Raw genomic sequence first — 8,717 nt, 5'->3', positions numbered from 1 at the left:
GGGACATTGGAGCCACTCCTTACTCCTCAAAGAATTGCATGAAACTCTTTATGCTTTATAGGAGGAGCCAAGGTGAAAAGTCCTTTTCTCATACAATGAGGGGGTATATATAACCAAGGGGTGATGTTTGGCCCATTGTGACACTTTGACTACCCTCATGACTGTTCAATTTCTTATTACTTTTCAACTTCTTATGACTTTTCAACTAACATGACTCTTCATATTATTGTGTGTCCATTGGACTTCCACTTTAAATTACACTTGATTTACAACATACATATGGCTCATAATAGTGAAGTGGCCTTTGAAAACTCATGACATTACTTGACATGACACTACTCACATATATTAGCTTACTGAGATGGTAATGTCAAGTTTCTACTACTGCTAAGTGATAGATGTGTTCTTGGGTGTGCTTTATCCTCTCCTCCACATGGTTTGATGATGCAGGGTCTTCAATGATATTTGGTATTGAGAGGTGGTTGCATGCATGCATTCCCTTCACTTGTTCTTGATAAGATTAATTGTCCGTCCAACCATATGTGAGCCTTCAAACATGTTCGCTCCTTCTTCTCCTTCTTCATTGTCTGGCCATGATCTAACAGTGTACCTATTCTTGCAAATCACTCATGACGGGACGACATTAAATCCAAAACCTCTTTCTCTAAGTTGAAGCATTGTTATCTATGTATTGGGCACACGATAGGTGAAAGGATGGGAAATAGGGCCTAGTAACTGCACATTGCATAGTTTTAGGTGACAAACTAGGAGATTGGTCACTGAGACTACGTAGAGCACAAATTAGGCTTCGATGAGGAACTTCAGAGCACATTCCTTACTATTAGGGAAAATTGGATAGAGGCCATTGGGAGGTAGGATTGTGCAATTGAGATAGCTAGTGACTGATTTGGAATGGGACCTTGGGAGGTAGGTCTCTGCAGTTTTCATAGGCAAGGTAGGACTGGGCAGCAAAGGGGCCTAGAAGTATAGGTCTTCACAATTCGGGATTAGTGAGTCCCGACTAAGGGGGGACACTAAGTAGACACTTCTACACAGTTCTGGGAGGAAAGGCAGACTTGGTCTTATACACATTGTGGTGTTCTAGCAAGTAGGGAAGAAGCTTGACTATTGATATTGCAAAATTTTTATTTTAGGTCAGGATGGGAGAAGTTATTGTACAATTCTAGGGATGAAGATAGGTTTCTCAGCTCTCGAATTGTGTAGTGCAGCTTCCCTCGGGGTAGCATCTACGCACTGCATAGTTCCAAGCAGTAACTTTGTGTCATTAAGGGTTGATATTGTGTAGTGCGCAGTTCAGTCGGGGTCCAGTGAAGGTGAGTTTCCTGGTTGGAATAATTTTGGAGAAATGGCTAAGTACGGGAGAGAGGTGAACCTGTGAGGAACTTAAACTTGTTATCACACATCTAGCATACTTCGACAACATAGACCATTGGAACAACAAGACAAGGCATTAACCTCTGTGATACTGTCCTAGAACAAAAAGAGACAAGTGCGACACTTGAGATGAACTCAGGATGACTGTGATGACACTTGTGTGAAAGTGCTTAAAACTTTGTGTATGAGTGTGATATATGTTTACATAGCTAGGACAACTCGAATACATAAGGAACAACCTTCAAAATCACCAAGAAAGGACCACAAGCAAGGTAAAACAATCAAACATGAAAAAGGACAACAGTTGACCAAACAAGCAAACAGGGTGAAATGATTCTAAGAGAGCTCATGGAATGAGCTCAAGTGTTTGCAACCATAAAGGGAAAGACCAAGGAAGGCTCCAAAATTTAAGTGCAAGCCAAAATTTTGGAGGGTGTTGCAGCCACTACAACACTTGGCGACACACTGGTTGAATACCAACTTCTCTATCTTGGTTCATTTTTTAGTGCAGGGCCTTGGTCCTTCAGGGATTATTGATTCATCGTGTAGATTACTTTGGATTCCCCACTTACCCCATGGGAAAACATGGTTTCCTTTGTACTTTCTTAGTTGAACACAACATAAGATTCAACTATATTAGAGTGTTTCAAATTGGGAAGGGTAGTTTAGCTCACGAGCTTATGATTTTCAGAGTATAGTTTTCATCTTTGGTGTTTCTCTATTGCCAGCAGGCCTGGACAGTACCCCGACAGAGTCACACATAAACATAAGAATTTCTCCACTGCCAGTGAGCATGGACAATACCCTGGTGGAGTTTCCTGCTTCACCACTCTGCACAAGAAGCCTTTCTCTTCTTTCACCTTTATTTATTTATTTAAATAGAAATGTGTATTGGCACTTATTCTTTTTGGGTGGGAGAGGGATCCCAACTTATTGAGACTGGGAGAGGTTGTTCCTTCAGATAAGCATATAAAGACCCGTGATTTAGGTTTTCTCATTTAGATTTTCCCCTTCTCCATTTCTACTAGTTGGATAAGCTTGAAAACACCAAATAAGAAAACTAATTATAGGCATGAGGCTCCCAAACTGGACACAGGTTCATGATTGGGCCAAAAATCTTCTTATGGATGGATTTTATTTTCCGTCAAAAATTCATGGACCAAAAGTTACAACCAAAACAAAGAAGGAAGACGTAGGATTGGCCAAGGGATGAAGTGTCACAAGACTCTTTGAACTTCAGCCACACACATACTTGGAAGCCAAAACGAATCAAGGCACAACACTTATTCACATAAGTAAAACAACAGAAAACCAAAGAAAAAAATAAACGAAAGGACTATGTAAATAGTGCGGGGCGTACCCCTAAATCTTCATTGAAAATAATATTTTAAGTCTTGTCCATTAACAAGGAGAGTGTCAACCTTCCCCTCAAGTGATTGAAGATGATAGGTATATTGGCCAAGCTTTTAGTGGATAGCGTATGGACCAATGCACAGGGATTGAAACTTAGTGTTCTTTCCTTTGTCTTCACAGGATTTGTCCCACTTCAAGACTAAGTCACCCACAGTGAAGCTAGTCTTCCCTGCAGAATTTCTGTCAAACCATCTCTTAATACAGTTCTGATGGAGCAAATGTTTTTCTTTTTCTTTCAACATTTCTTCTTGTAACTTGTGCAAAGTGTCCATCATATGCTAAACTAAAAGACATGGCTTGCCCTAGGATTCTTGGGACAATTGGAGAGCAGGAAAGTATATGTTCAATGGAACAATGGATTCCTTTCCGAGAATTGGGAAGTAAGGGGAGGTGTTTAGAGAAGGCATAGGTGTTACTCGGCCAACCCATAAAGAATTTACCAAAGTGGAGTGTTAGTTTCACAACTTATAGAATACAATATTTTGATGATGTGAATGAGATTCTTATTTGTGGATCTGGCAAGACCATGCCCCTGTGGATAATCGTTAGCAGAAGGCTTCAAGACAATACCATTTTCCAATGCAAACTCTTAAATATTTAACGAAGAAAAGTACATTGCATTATCGAAAACAATTGATGTAGGAACGCTGAACCTGTAAATCATATTTTGTTGTAGAAAGTTGATGACTTCCTCATCGTTCACTTGTTTCAGCAGAACTATCTCTATCCACCATGTGAAGTAATCTGTAGCAGTCAGGATATAGCGGTGTTTCTTCGATGAATGAGGGAAAATTTCCCCAATGATATCTAAGCCTCATTGTTGGAATGATTCTTCCACTACAATAGGCTACAATGAGGCTGCTGACTTCTGATTTCTATTGGCTCATCTTTGATAGACTGGACACTTGCGAGCATAGGCATGAGCATCCTTGAATAATGTAGGCCAGTAGAAACCAACCCACATGACTTTGTGTGTTGTGGTGTTACTCATAAAGCGTCCCCAGGTTGGTCTATCATGGAGATCATGTAAAACCTTTTCTAAATCTTGTGCCTCTAGTAACCTGAGAAATATCCTGTTAGACCCCTATACTACTAGTGTAACCCCTTATTGTTATTATTACAACCCACTTATTATATTGATGTACCCATGTAGTGCCCATATTGTTACTATTGTGCCCCATAGAAGCCCACTATTGTTATTATTGTGCCCTTACATTATTATTGCTTGTCGGCTCTGATTATGTTATGACCCCTTAGACTCCTATATATAGAAAGGAGGTCTTTTCATTTGTATCATCCAAGAATTATTCATTTATGTAATGTAAAGGAGGTTTCCCCCTCGAAGAGGCTGAATTCTAAGGCATTGATCTATCTTTTCTATCTTTTTGTGAGCTGGTTTCATAAAATTTGGTATCAGAGCTTTGGATTCTAGGGTTTCGCTGCTCCAAATAGGTCATCGTGGGATTTCCGCTATAACTTTATTTATGCAATGTTTCAGAAGATAAAACAAACACCCATTTGAGAAGAAATCACGCTAAATCTCAGGTCCGAATTTCAGAGCTTTTCGTTCTCTATTTGTGGAGATATGGTTTGAGGAAGTTGGTCTTTTTGCAAACTCCTGAATTACATTGCAAACAAGTGACCTGGGGAAAATCATAGTAAATTTCTCTCTGAGCATTGGATTGAAATTATGTAAGAAGGTACAGAAAGACGACGGCCTGTAGTTTATTATAGATATTTTTTAGAGCAAAAGGTGGAAACAATGACACATGGCACTTCATACAATTCCGCTCTTCTGGAAAGGTCTATAATCAGGTCATATTGGCATATTGTGCATAACTCTTTCTTGGAGAATCCAATTTGGATCAGACTGGAGGCATTGGAAAGAGGACACAGAGGGCTACTACAGGTCACAATTTTAGAACTTAAAGATCCGAAAGTACATAGTTACAGTCGTTTCAAGATCGAGCTCCTAAAATCAAGAAAAAGCAAGATGAGGAAGTTTGATGGCAAGGATCCAGTAAATTGGATACTTCAGATGGAGCAATATTTTGATCTACATGGTGTACCACTGTTACAAAAGTTATGTATTGCATCTTCATATTTAGAACCGGATCAATTTTTATGGTATGAAGGGATTTTTTCTCGTAAACAACTTGTTACGTGGTCAATCTTCACGGAGGAAATGATAACACATTATGAGGTACAAAGAGCAACGCCTTCTTTAGAGCAACACCACAACAATTGGAAAGAGTAAAAGGGCTTTGTGATATAGTGGAAAGAAAAATTATGGAAACCAGGAAGCATAACCCTCACAACTATAAATATGGAAGTGTTGTTTCTCCTAGCCTTCCACAACCTACAAGGGTTACACCACAACAATTGGAAGAAAAAAGAGAAAAAGGGCTTTGTTACAATTGTGATAGCAAATGTACTAAAGGTCATAAGTGTGCTGAGAAGAAATTATTTTACATAGAATATGAAGAGGAGGAAGAAAGGATCAAGAAACATCAAAAGAAGAAGATATACGCCAGGACCCCACCTCAGAGAAAGAAGAAATGAATCAGACCATATCTTGTAAAGCATTGGCAAGAATTACCACTCCTCAAACTCTCAAGATAGAAGGACATATCAAGAAGAAAAAGGTGCAAGAAGTGAAAGATCACATCAAGAAAGAATAAATGAATCCAACCATATCTTGTAATTCATTGGTTGAAATTACCACTCCTCAAACTATCAAGATAGAAGGACATATCAAGAAGAAAAATGTACAAGAAGTGAAAGATCACATCGAGCATCAAGAAACGAATCCGACCATATCTTGGAAAGGATTGGAAGAAATTACCACTCCTCAAACTCTAAGGATAGAAGGACATATCAAGAAGAAAAAGGTTCAAGCAGTGAAAGATCACATCGAGCATCAACAACAAGTTCTCCAAATTTTAAAAGATAAGGCCACTTCAGTGCAAAATCAAATGAAACAACAGGTAGATAAACATCGTTGTGAGAAATGTTTTGATGTAGGTGATTGGGTATTTTTATTGCTACATCTCAAGCAAGATATTTATGAGAAGGAAATGTTGGCAATACTACATGCACTTAAAAAATGGTGACCTTACCGAATGGGAAGACTCTTCAAGGATGAGGATGTGGAAGCATTGTTTTGTGCTATTTCTATTATCCAACCAGATTGGATAAACAAAGCAAGGGATGAATGGAAGAAGGACGAAGAAGTATGGCCACTTATTCAAAAGTTGCAAAAGATCCCAATTCAAACAATATTACCAAAAATTGAAGAGGAAGGAAAAATCATATTGGAACCTGGAGCAGTCACAGAAATAAGAACCTGACAACTACGAAATCGATCAATTTCAGAGTATCTCATCAAGTGGAAGAACTTACCTACTGAAGATTCCACATGGGAGGACAAGAATTTTATACAGAAGCATCAAGAACTACTCAAGCATTGAGGACAACACTTTTTGAAGGAAAGGGGGATGTTAGGCCCCTATACTACTAGTGCAACCCCTTATTGTTATTAGTACAACCCCATTATTATATTGTTTTACCCATGCAGTCCCCATATTGTTATTATTGTGCCCCATAGAAGCCCACTATTGTTATTATTGTGCCTTTACATTAATATTGTTATGTCAGCTCTGATTATATTATGACCCCTTAGACTCCTATATATAGAAAGGAGGTCTTGTCATTTGTATCATCCAAGAATTTTTCATTTGTGTAATGTAAAGGAGGTTTCCCCCTCGAAGAGGCTTATTTCTAAGCCATTCATCTATCTTTTCTATCTTTTTGTGAGCTGGTTCCATAACAAAATAATAATCTCTTACAAAATATGACATTTTCTAAGAATATTTTCTAATTATTATGATTACATTTGAAAATAATTTTGTTTATATGTTTATTTACTTATCCCTTAAAAAATCTAAAGATTTATTGGATTTTATTTGGTCATTTTATAAAAGTTAATGATAAAAACTTATTGTTATGAGATTACTTATTCTAAAATAATTTTAATTACCAAGTGGAGATTGTGGGATTATGCTGTGAAACCTAGATATAGGAGAATTATTTGTTTCGAATAAAGATGTTGTAGAGTGAAATTTCGCATGTTGTGAGCCATATCAAAACTAAGGCCAATTAGCATCCTACAACAAGACAACCTTAGTTCTATTGCGAATCTGCGATATATTTCTTTGAAATGGTGAAATCACTTAGAAATGCCTTTCATTGTAAGAGTCTTGCTTCTTGGATCCATATTGAGATGTTAGAAAGGTATTGTGTTGATCATATGCAAAGAATTGATACAAGATGGAAACCTTGTTTGACTTCTCTTTAAGTGGGATACAAACAGGTTGGGGAGCTACTAACTGCGACATAAATGTTGGTTGAGTACAAAATGCTCTTAACCCAAATGAGATTTTTCCAATATATGTTTTTCAATGAAAGGATTGAAATTATGTATTATTAGTATAACTTATGACAAGCCTTTTCTATGTGAATTTCTAGGAGCATGGAGGCCAGTTTCTGGGTTTTGATGGTATGAAGTGCATCTCTAGTGATTGTGATTTTGTCCATTATATTCCTTCCAGTGAAAACTTGTTTCATGAAAAATACCATAATAGACAAAAGAAGTGAAATTGAATGATAACTTGATAATTAGTAAGTTCCTAAAAACTATTCTTTGTAGCTGATATTGAAGGCTGAAATTGTGCCTCAATTTCAAATTCATATGTGGCCCTTCCTCTATGTTCTATGGCCACAAAAGTGGAATTTATTGAAGGATCTATCTTCACCCATGTTGAATTTCATATATTGTGTTGTGGGAAAAGGTATTTAAATTATCTGATAGCATGTTAAAGGATTCAGTGGTCAAGTTATCCATGTAGCAAGACTTGTCATAGGGGCACTGGGTGACTTGACGATTTCTAGTGATAGGTCTAACTCGAATATCTGATATGACATCCCAAAATCAAATGGGAGAAATTTTTACCCCTAATGACCATATAATCTAGAGTAATAATTTTATACATCGATCTTGATAAAATATTGGCGAGACACCTTTGTTACTAGGTATGCAAATTTTCAGGGTAATTTTTCAACCTTCAAATCTTCTGAAGCAACCAAATTCACTAGAAAATTGTTAAATTTTGAGATTTAATTTGGAAGAAATGTAGATTCACTACATATAGTATATACACTACATGGCCCTCTACTGCATAAATTGGTTTATTACTTGAAAACATTGGAATGTGTACAAGTTTCTGAAATGGGAATGCCTGAAAACATGACCTCCCAAAATGTGTGTGGGAGAAACATGGTATATAAAAAATACAAAATACATAGATATTTCAAGTAACATATTATCTTTTAAGAAAATAAGAAAGACAATAAGAATGATATTCATAAATGAAATTTTAGGAATCCAATGTCTATATTAATTCATGTGGAAAGATTACATGATGCAAAACCCAATATCTTGGTGGTATTGAATAATGCCAATCCCATACCCTCATACATGATAAAATCCACTCGAATGGAAACAATCATGCCAACCCTGAAATGTTGACATTTTCCTTTATCTTACATTTTCTATCATTTTACTTTAAGAAAATTTAATATTAGCATTAATTACCAAGGTGATGAACTCTACAAAGATCAATCCCTTCTTACTGTTTTTTCATGGACAGGGTGATATTTTCCTATAGGTCCCATGCCCATCTTGGGCACTTAGGTGGGCTCAAGAACTAACAAAAAATCTCCTAAATGCCTTGGAAACATTGTTGGTCAAACTGTATGGTCGGTGATACTGCATGGCATTTCCATATTGGGAAATGCTTGAAAGATGGGTACTGTCCATGTATGTTGCATGCTATTGTATAGTGACATTG

Source organism: Pinus tabuliformis, chromosome 9, assembly GCF_031772625.1.
Source record: "Pinus tabuliformis cultivar Carrire ecotype Pingquan chromosome 9, CPIR1, whole genome shotgun sequence".
In the NCBI taxonomy this organism is placed as follows: Eukaryota; Viridiplantae; Streptophyta; class Pinopsida; order Pinales; family Pinaceae; genus Pinus; species Pinus tabuliformis.
Note: the sequence above shows the minus strand (reverse complement) of the source record.